The sequence below is a fragment of the Labeo rohita genome, chromosome 1, assembly GCF_022985175.1.
Source record: "Labeo rohita strain BAU-BD-2019 chromosome 1, IGBB_LRoh.1.0, whole genome shotgun sequence".
Lineage (NCBI taxonomy): Eukaryota > Metazoa > Chordata > Actinopteri > Cypriniformes > Cyprinidae > Labeo > Labeo rohita.
In genome coordinates, this window is record NC_066869.1 from 6,778,078 (window position 1) to 6,789,630 (window position 11,553).

At 37.1% G+C, this 11,553-nt stretch overlaps 1 long non-coding RNA gene across 1 annotated transcript; it reads right to left on the reverse strand.

The window, feature by feature from the left end:
- Positions 1–11,042, reverse strand: LOC127172346 (uncharacterized). Its single transcript, XR_007828622.1, has 3 exons — positions 7,222–11,042; positions 2,764–2,960; positions 1–84 (listed from the first exon to the last, which is right to left on the reverse strand). It is a non-coding gene; the product is annotated as an uncharacterized LOC127172346 (long non-coding RNA).
- Positions 11,043–11,553: the final 511 nt, after the last annotated feature.

Consider the following 11,553-nt stretch of genomic DNA (forward strand, 5'->3'; position numbering starts at 1 on the left):
GGTTCATCCATGAAGCTTTTTCTCTTCGCAGACACAGAGCTAGGTTCTGGAGACTCTGATCTCGGACTCTTCCTCCTAGTGATGCTGACAAAACACAAACCAACAGCATTTTATCTGATGTTTGTCAAGCTCAAGCATATATATATATATATATATATATATATATATATATATATATATATATATATATATATATATATATATATATATAGTCACGGGTGGGAGCAAAGCGACAGACACAGTGGGCGTGACGTCAGGCCTCAGAGAGGCTTTTATTAAACAATATCAACAAAAATTGTCCAAAATAAACAGGGGGTCTGGTGTCCTCGGCGTTAAGGGATTCCGTGAAGGAGAGGCAGTGTTCAGAAGGGAAGGGTCCAGGTAAGGGGCGGAGTCCGGCGGCCGCACACACTGAAGTCCGTGATGCACAGGGGGAGCGGCTTCTTCATCCACCTTCCATGGACTTTCCACTATGACACTTCTGGAACGGCCCGGCGTCCTGGCCCGCAGCCGTCTCATGTCCATTTGGCGGCGTCCGTTCCCTCGACGCACCCTTTCTGGACCCACGAGGACACCAGCGTGCATGCATGGGGAAGAGACCGGTCTCCTGAGGCGAGGCGCGCTCGGCATTTTAACAGCGGCGGTTATGAGGCTTCATTCACATCAGGTGTGCCTCATCACACGCCGCCAGACCTGGATGTTTCAGCGCCCCTCCTCCTCCCACACGCCCACTCCCGTCGGGAGCCTGGTGAAGGGCGGCGATTACCGACGGGGTGAAGCTGATAATTAGGGGGGAGGCAGCTGACTCGTCACTATATATATATATATATATATATAATATTATTATTATTATTATAGAATTATATAGGGAGAGAGAGAAAGAGAGTGAGAGAGAGAAATGGAGAGATAGATAGTGGTCTCAGAAAAATCTTATACGTTTCCTGAAAATGGCAAGCGACTTTGCTGTATGGGAAGTTTGAGGATATAATTCCAAAAGTGAAAAACAGTAATGGTTCAGGAAAGAGATGTCGATCTCTTTCACCATCAATTTCAGAGTTTATTAATATATCATCTTCAAAAAAACTTCTTTCCAAAATATACAAAATAATAATAAAATTAGACAACACAACACGTTTACCATATGCTAAATGGGAATCAGACCTATCTATTGCCCCTGATGCCGATTTCTGGACACAAATCTGCAAAAATATCTATTTCATGACAAAAAATGCCATCCTACAACTTATACAGTATAATTGTTTAAAATGGGATTCACTTCAGAAACATGTTCACATTGCACCCAAAATAACCCAGACACATATGTTCACGCCCTTTGGTTTTGCACTCCAATTAAACATTTTTGGGAAAAAGTCATTGAATCACTATCCGTCACTATGGGATGTCACATCCCAATTTCCCCATTACTTTGTTTGCTAGGTGATATATCCATAATCAACTTAGACAATATAAACAGTCAGTTACTCCTAATGGCATTGGCTATTGCCAAGAAAACTATCCTCATGAACTGGAAATCAAAAAATTCCATACATATTGCATCCTGGAAGAATCTACTAATTGATTATATCACAATGGAAAGTCTGTCCAGTTCATTTAATAGTAATACAGTAGAATCACACCCCTTCTGGTCATCTCTAATTACCCTCCAGGAGTCATAATCTATTGACCTTCTTTGTCTGAGACCAACCACAACAACACATCTGCACCTAAACTACTATTTGTATTCACTGAATAATATTTGAGAAATTTTTGGAAAGGGTGGAGGACAACACTGATAAGAAAACACTTAAGATAAGCTTTAAGAAAAGGAGGGTAAAACAAAATGTTAACTTATTTATATGCTTATGTTTTTTTTTTTTTTTTTACCCATTCTATCTCTTTCCCTCTCTTTGGCCTCTTTGTTAGCCAGTGGGTAACATATATGGGTGGGTGGATCTGAGGTGGGGCTGGGGGCTGGTGTCTCCCCACCTTCTCCCCTGAGCTCGCTCTTCCGGGATCTCTTGCCCTGGCTGGTTCTGGCCTGCATGCCTCGCTGTTTTAATGCACCACATATTAACTGAAATACATACACGCCTATTATAATGTTTAATATGGAATACATGTATTTACATAAAGGAAAGTTAAAAAAAAAACAAAAAAAAAAAAACACATACACAGGGTAAGTGTGCCATGTGGGTGGGCCGGGTTCCAGGCCTGAGTTGCCTACATGTCTCACTTTTTAAATGCAGAACAAACTAGCTGACACATCTAAACACCTACACATTTAAAAAACATAAATAAATAAATAACAGACATATAAGGTGTGCGAGGCATCTAGGTAGAGGCCAGGGATGGCTGCTGTTTTGGGGGATGGTTGGGGGGGCTTTGGGCCCTGTTGCCCTACAGCACTCTTGGCACTCCTGATGAAATGTGTCAGGCGCTAAGTATGTGGTAGCCACAGAGGGATCAGAGGCAACCCTAATAATTACTGATATATATATATATATATATATATATATTTGTTAAATTATTATTATTATTACATAATTTAATACTATTATTAAAATTAGTATTATTACTTGCCCTCTTCATTGTCCTCCACCCTCTCCAAATCTAAATGAAATCAGTATTATTATTATTGTTGTTGTTGTTGTCATAGTTATTATTGTCATTATTATTGCTGATAATATTTGTTGTCTCCAATGGTTTCTTGTAAATCTGGTAGATACTATTTGATTTGTATGCCCACAATGTCTAATGTCTTACCTGGGGTCAGAAGTCAATGTTCCTTCATTTAAGTTAGGAGGATTTTTCCTGGATTGATCACTTTTCATAGACACACAACTGGATAGAGCAGATGGAGAACTCATTTCTGAGGCAGCGCCATCATCTTCTTTCTTGTTATCAAGACTCATTTTGGAGGCAGTGTTCTCCTACTCTCATTTCTCAGAGGAGAGAATGACCTTTAGAAAAACATAGACACAGACAAATAAACAGACATAAAACAGATGATGGTGTTCCATGATGGTGAACAAATGATGACAGTTATACATTTATAAACTGTCCCTTTTAAGCTACATGTAACTTTTGGCACTTTACGGTGAATAAACAAAACTACATGCATCTTGCAGGAGAATATTGTAGCTGGCCCGTACCTACTTCTGTTTATGTATATGACCAGTGTCCAAATATAAACACTTATTATAGGCTCACCGTAGCTATTCAGGATAAGACAGCAACACTGTTTGGAAGTTGAATTCATGATGTACTTGCTCATTAAATAAATGTTAGTTTCGAACAAAAAAAAGTTACATACTGCAGGTATGTAAAGTACCACACTTCAATAAAGCCTTAAGTAGGGACTTAATTTGCTTTTTTGCTTTGACCTTTCCTTTAGTCTATAATAATGGCTGTTTTTGCATGTACAAAGTCCACACCAAAGTGATTTAATCACTTCAACAGAAAACACCTGCCTCAAATGCCTCCTTTATAGTCCTGCCTTATTTGTGAATTGTCTATATCACCATGTATAATATTTGCATAATGCTTGCATTCTGGCTGCTTTGGCTTGCTCTCAAACAAAGGTAGCTACTGTATAATGTCAGGAAGATTGTATCACTGTCAAGGAAATGTTGTTTTTTCCCCATTACGAGGAAAAATGTCATTACATTAGAAAAAACGTAAGAATAATTTATTTTTAATATTATTCCTCAGAATTTAACCATAACCTTTTGTTGTGTTACTGTACAATTTTAAATAAAATATAATGAGCTTTACTATCACAGATGTTATTGTAAAGGCGCGTAGAGACCGTTTGTGCAACAACTCAACAAGATTGTTATTTATTGTTTATAATGGGATCAATGTACTGCATGTGCAATAACATACAAGATGCATTGCCTCACCACCAATAGTTCTCCTGTTAACGTCTGTGACGCACTTTAAAATAGTCAGTAACTTCCCAGTCTCGCTTAGCCAGCAGTAACTCAAAAAAAGTTCACTTACTCAAAGTCCACTCTAATGTCCTTGTGATGGCCTACAATGCTCGTATTTCTCATGAAAATAATACATATACAGGGCTTTTTATCTGACATCTCTCCCTCTCTCCTATCCCTGAATCGTTATCCTTCACAAAGCACCTGATTACATTACAAAGAAATAAAAATGACAGGCCCAACTATTTAGAACATCTCAGACTAATTTTTATAAAATTGAACATAACTTTATACAGTTTTAAGTAAACTTTTAAAGTATAAATGTTAACAAATTCTGTAGCAGGGTAACATTAGTAACACTGTAGTTAATCGTCAAATTTTCACCATTTTGGTCAGTGGGTAAAAACATATAATAATTAAAAATAAATGTAAAAATAATAATAAAAAATAATTAACAAATACAATAACTCCATGTAAAGTAGATCAAAAATAAAATAGCAGCTCATGCCATGAAGAATAAAGTCTTAACTTACCATAAAATATGAGGTATCTTTTTTACTGTTACCAGGTTCAGAACCATGAAATGGCATCTCTATTTCCTCTTTTACTTTTGTTGTCAACTGTCCGAGGTGTTGTGTTTCTTTAACTGCACTCACATTAAATAACTTCCTCCCTATAGTGACGCAGAGTGTCATCACATCATGACTGCTGTGATCACATACAGTGTGTGTGTATGCAAACTTGTTTAACTGTACAGTTGTACAACTTGTATAACTGTACTTGTGAGGGCCAAATGTCCTTACTTAAATAATATGCCAACCCACTAATAATGACATTTTACTGGTCTTTAAATAAAGACCTTTATTAGACCTTTATCAAAAGATGTAACCTAACAGACACAGAATGTGATTCATCCATGTGCAAAATTTAAGAAAAAACAGTAACCCAGTGTTACACCATGCAGCGGTTACATTAAAGAGGCGTTTTCACTTGATCTGATGCCACTGCTGCAACATAATGAAGTTAGCTTGACTCAGTCATTTTAATTCACGACTTGTCATTTATTTGGACTTTTATAATAAAAACTTTTTTTAGATGCTCATATTTAAGTTGCATGGCCAAAGAAAAAAAGTGAATATAAAATATAAACATAAATGAATATAAAAATTATACATGAAGGATATATGCCTTTTTTTATATAGCTAAATCATCAGTGTGCAAAGTGGCAGAAAACAAAGCAGCCTAATACAGGATTCTAGTAGGAAACAGTCTGATAATTGCCTGATAGTGATAGACCTCTAAAGACAGATCAGCTTATATAAACAATAAAATCTGAAACACAGCAAGAGTAAATTATAGACCAAGTGACTAACCCAAAGAGCCAGATCTCAAACTCTTATAGTCACTGTTGGAAAGGTTTCAAAAATCAGAATATGCTAAAATGTATAAAACTAAAAAGTGTAAATGATCTGGAGAACTTTCCTGAAGAAAACTAGGCAGTTTAACTCATGAATAACTATTATAAAACACAAGATCGTTCACGTAACAATGCACAGTACATATTCTGTGTATATAGTTCTCTGTGTTTTTATTTTTCTGTACAAACAGTAACTAAAAATCTCAAAGAATATTAATTGCTCGCAGGAGCGGACTGGGACAAAATTTCAGGCCGGGAAATCTCACAGTCATCCAGGCCATCCCATACAACCACAACAAATTTTGAAACCACGGACAATGATATTTTTTGTATGACCATCATCATAATCACATAAAAAAGTTTCAATCGTCTGGGGCTGTGCAAAATAATTAAAGGTTATCTCTTGAACTTCCACTTTCCTTTCTAGTCCCTTTTTAATCTCTGTTTTTTGTGTGCGTTTACTTTTTTCACTAGTTTTCTTGTATCTGTCACGTTTTTTCAATCAACACATGTTGCAAAACAACCACCTCATTGTAATTTGTTTGCACATAGTATAGGTCTACATTTATTATTTTAAAAAAATATTACATTAGGACCATGTGTTTTTCAGCTTGCATAAAATTTAATGTCACAATTAGTACAATATTAGCTACATCTCGAATATATATTTATAGAAACATCTTAAAACTGAACATGTTTTGTCCTAAGGAAAATTAGCCATGGTATTATTGGGCCTATAAACGTATAGTAACGGTGTTTTTTGGCAGATTGATTCCCATTTGTATAACCAGAGTTTTACTACAAATACCATGGTGATCCTATAAACCAATTTTTAGTAAAACCACGGTTAATTTTCATAAAGGTTGTGTTGTTGTTTGCCTTAGCTCGCTCTAAACCTGTTTTAAATCGATGTGAATATTTGTCGGCCAAATTCCTACGCTTTACAAAAAGTCCTTTTGTTATATTTGCAATAACTGACTGCTACTGCTAACATTTGCTAGCAGTTTAATGCTTAGCTAAGTAAACGAAGACGAAACTACAATAGTCTATTTACAGACGTAACTGACCTGCTCAACCTGAGGGCACTCTCTAGTCTCGCATCCTTTTGGCGGACGCGCGGATACGCGGAGCGCGCGCGAGGCGAAACGCGTTGCCAGTCAAGACTAACCGATTCATGATTTATTAGAGTTTTATTATTGAATGGTGAATTCCGAAATAATCACTTTAGTATATTCGGCAGGCAACAAAAACAACAACAACAACAATATTGAAAATAAAATAAAATAAAATAAAATAGGGCAGCGGGCCAAATTGGCTGCCAGGCCACCGGGAATTCTCCCGGTGCTCCCGATGGCCAGTCCGCCCCTGATTGCTCGATATTTCAATTATGTAATTATTAGCTAAAACATTACATTACAACTGGAATTCTCACAATGCAACTTCATATATTACAGTGTGACTATAGCTCACAATTGCAAATGTTTCTTGCAATTGTGACTATTAAAGTGCACCATTACGGATTTTTGAACATTGCCTTTCATCAAATCACCTTTATTTATATACCGCCTTTAACAATACAGAATTGTGACAAGGCGGCTGTACAGTATTAAATAGGAAACAGTACATCAACAATGCAAAGGGCAACAGTAAACACTCAATTTTCAGGTAAAGGTAGTTAATCAAATACAACAAAATAAAATACAATATTGTGTGAAGATAAAGTGAAGATAAAGTGTCCCCAACTAAGCAAGCCAGAGGCGACAGCGGCAAGGAACCAAAACTCCATCAGTGACAAATGGAGAAAAAAACCTTGGGAGAAACCAGGCTCAGTTGGGGGGCCAGTTCTCCTCTGGCCAGACACAGAGGACTCACCAGGTCCCGTGGTCCTGTGCCGACAGCCGTCTAGGTGACGAGGTCTTCACTGGGGATTCGTCTCTGGGGCTCATCTAGTCGATGTGGTCTCCGCTGACATTCAGTGCTGTAGAGGTCGTCTCTAGGTGCTGATCCACCGCCTGGGCTGGGTACGGACTGGATCCGGAGGACTGCAGTGACCATCTGATCTGGATACATACTGGATCTGGTGGTTAATGTGACCTCGGAATAAGAAAGAAACAGACTAATATTAGCGTAGCTGCCATTCTTCTGACGTTGCACTGAGTACATCGGGTGTTATGGGAAGTGTTCCCGGTTCCGGTTGACCTAATTGGTTGACCTAATTAGCACCTAACAATCCTTTAACGGATTTGAATTATAGAAATGTGTTAATGTTATGTGTAAGCAAGGTTAAAGAGATGGGTCTTTAATCTAGATTTAAACTGACAGAGTGTGTCTGTGTCCCGAACAGTGTTGGGTAGATTGTTCCAAAGTTTGGGTGCTAAATAAGAAAATGATCTGCCGCCCGCGGTTGATTTGGATTTTCTAGGTATTATCAAATTTCCAGAGTTTTGAGAACGCAGCGGACGTGAGGGACTATAATGCGATAAGAGCTCGCTCAGGTACTGAGGAGCTAAACCATTTAGGGCTTTATAAGTAATTAGCAAGATTTTAAAATCTATACAATATTTAATAGGGAGCCAGTGCAGTGTTGACAGAACCGGGCTAATATGATCATACTTTTTGGTTCTCTTCCTCCCTCTTCATTTACTGCCACGAATTGATGGCGGTCAAATAAGTACGATTTGAACCATGCCAATGCACTACCACTAATGCCAACAATATTTTCAAGTCTGTTCAAGAGAATGTTGTGGTCAACAGTATCGAACGCAGTACTAAGATCCAGTAGCACTAACAGAGAGATACAACCACGATCGGATGACAAGAGCAGATCATTTGTAACTCTAATAAGAGCAGTCTCAGTACTAGGGTACGGTCTAAAATCTGACTGGAAATCCTCACAGATATCATTTTTCTGTAGGAAGGAAGATAATTGTGAGGATACAACCTTTTCTAATATGTTCGACAGAAATGGGAGATTCGAGATAGGTCTGTAATTAATTAATTTGTTGGGGTCAAGTTGTGGTTTTTTAATGAGAGGCTTAATAGCAGCCAGTTTGAAGGTTTCGGGGACATATCCTAATGACAGTGATGAATTCATAATATTTAGCAGAGGATCTATGAGATCTGGAAGCAAGTCTTTTAGTAGCCTAAATGGAATAGGGTCTAGCATACAAGTTGTTGGTTTAGATGCTTTAACAAGTTTATACAATTCTTCCTGACCTATAGTAGAGAATGAGTGGAATTGTTCCCCAGGAGATCTATAGGACACTATCTGATGCGATACTGTAATTGACGGCTGCATGGTGACAATTTGTCTCTAATAGTATTGATCTTGGAAGTAAAGTAGTTCATAAAGTCATTACTGCTATGCTGGTGGGAATAGTCAGTGCCTGTTGGTTCTTTATGTTTTGTTAATTTAGCCACTGTATTGAATAAATACCTAGGGTTATGTTTGTTATCTTCTAAAAGAGTCGAAAAGTAATCAGATCTTGCCAATTTTAATGCTTTTCTATACAATAGGGTACATTCACGCCAAGCAGTACGAAAAACCTCTAATTTTGCTTTCCTCCATTTTCTGGGCCGCTCTTTCTAGGGCGCGAGTGTGCTCGTTATACCACGGGGTCGGACTGTTTTCCTTAATCTTTCTTAGGCGCAGAGGAGTGACTGTATCTAGAGTCCTGGAAAAGAGAGAGTCAATAGTTTCTGTTACATCATCAAGTTTTTCTGAGCTATTGGACATGCTGAGGAATTCAGATAAGTCAGGAAGATTACTCAGAAAGCAGTCTTTTGTAGTAGAAGTGATGGTTCTACCATACTTGTAATAAGGAGTTGAATTTACAGTTTTATTTATCTGGAGTATACATGAGACTAGATAATGATCAGAGATATCATCACTTTGCTTCAGAATCTCAACGGCATTGACATCAATTCCATGTGACAGTATTAAGTCTAGAGTATGATTTCGACAATGAGTGGGACCGGACACGTGTTGTCTAACTCCAATAGAATTTAAAATGTCTGTAAATGCTGCTCCCAGTGCATCGATTTCATTATCGACATGGATGTTAAAGTCACCTACTATTAAGACCTTATCTGTAGCTAACACCAGCTCAAATAAAGTCGTTATTTTTGGAATAAAGTCGTTATTTTTGTTTTCTTTGCGCACAAAAAGTATTGTCGTAGCTTTGTAAAATTACAGTTTAACCACTGGTGTCACATAAACTGCTGTGAAATAGTGATGGGAAGTTCGGATCATTTTACCGACTCGGACCTTTGAGTCTCGTTCAGCAAAATGAACCAATCTTTTTTCGAGTCATTTCGTTCATTTTAACAAAATATAATTAAAATGTTACCTGTTACCTCCATAACACATCTACTGCTTACACAAACGTTGATCACGCTTCAAATGAAACAAAACTATAATGCTATAAGAAACAGAAAAGATTAATTCATTGTTTACCTGGGTCTTTAGTCTATGATTCGCTCACCTCACCTCTTATCTGACAAGTTTTCGGTTTGAGTCGTTCGTTCATCACGTGACAGCCCAATAAGCTTAACCAACGCAGTCTGAGCCGGAAAAAGAATTGATTAGTTCATCTCTTGAGTCCTCGGGTTTGAGTCGTTCGTTCATCACGTGACAGCCCCATAAGAACGAACGACTCGAAAAACCCGAAGACTCGAAACAGTTGAACTAATTCCAGTACGGAACCTAATAGGATGTTGCGCATGCGCGACTGAACGAATCACTCCCCGAGACGACTCGTTCGTCCCGAGTCACATTAAAGATTCGTTCAAAATGAACGAATCATTTAAGAACGACCCATCACTACTGTGAAAAAGAGCTGTCAGCTCAGGTGATGCTCGAAGCGCGCGCACAGACAGACCTAATGAGAATGGTGGTCTCAAAACAGCTTGAAATCCACCCTACCTGGCGTTCGAAAGCAGCATTTGTCCGCTTTTAAGAACAAGTTATGTTAGATAATTTAAAAACTCAGTATTCTGCCATTCAGACACGGTTATTATTATAAATTGTGTGAAAATTTTCCCTCAGGTGAAAAAATGGCGGCTAGACGGCCACAAAACGCATCAGTAAAGGATAAAATAAATAATAACTGAGAATCCTACTTCATTAATACCAGGAAATAAACAAAACTACACCTTACCGTCAACAAAAATGACATGCTTTAAGCTTTACAGACATTTTTTTGCGATTACGCGGCCAGCAAAAAAATACAACATTATTTTTAAGGCTATATTAATTTAAAAACAATTTAAACAGTCAAAACAATGTTCTCAATACTTGAAACCATGAATAATAATATCGAATTTCTAGAAAATGTGCATTTTACCTGATTGTTTCCGCTCCGACTCGTCTGTGTGTCTGCGTGAACTGTTAAAAGTAGTAACCGGCCGTACTTAAAAGAGACTGTATCCTTGCGCCAGAGTGGGAATTCCTTTTGTTCGAATTTATAAAGTCTTTAGTTATTAATTTAAACAAACGCTTGTTTTCAGCCACGAACAATGACATGTGATATTATGATATATGATATGATATGATATGATATGATATTATGTGGAAAAAAAAAAATCCAATCTAAAAATCGAATGGAACAGGACTACTTGGTCAAGCGGAAGGTGCATTGTCAGATCATTTGTAGTTAGGTCCCAAGGAGTCTAGAGTTTGAAAAAAAAAAAGTCTGGAGTTGGTGATTTTTCCCTGCTAATATATATATATATATATATATATATATATATATATATATATATATATATATATATATATTATAAAATATATAAGTAAAAGAAAAATGCATTTTGATAAATCCATAGGCAGGGGTAACATTGTAATATTGATAATTCACACATTTTCATTTAAAAAGTAATTGTGTGTCAAATCAACCAAATTTCAAAAACTTACCCAGCTCAAATTTTTGATTTTACTTTATTTTTTCTGTCAAAAGATGTAGTATGTATAATGTTGAAAGCCAAAATATTAAATGTCATTGATGAATATTAATCCACTATTTGGTAGAGGGAGGCAATTTTATCTTTAGATTCAGAGTCAAGTTACAGGGGGTATACATGACTTCAGAAAGATTGCATCATTATCTTATTTTTACACAGATTGGTAGTTCTGTTAGTAAAATCTGTTGATTTTATCAATCTTTGTTGCTTTATGTGCCAATGGTAACCATTCAAAAATGGGAA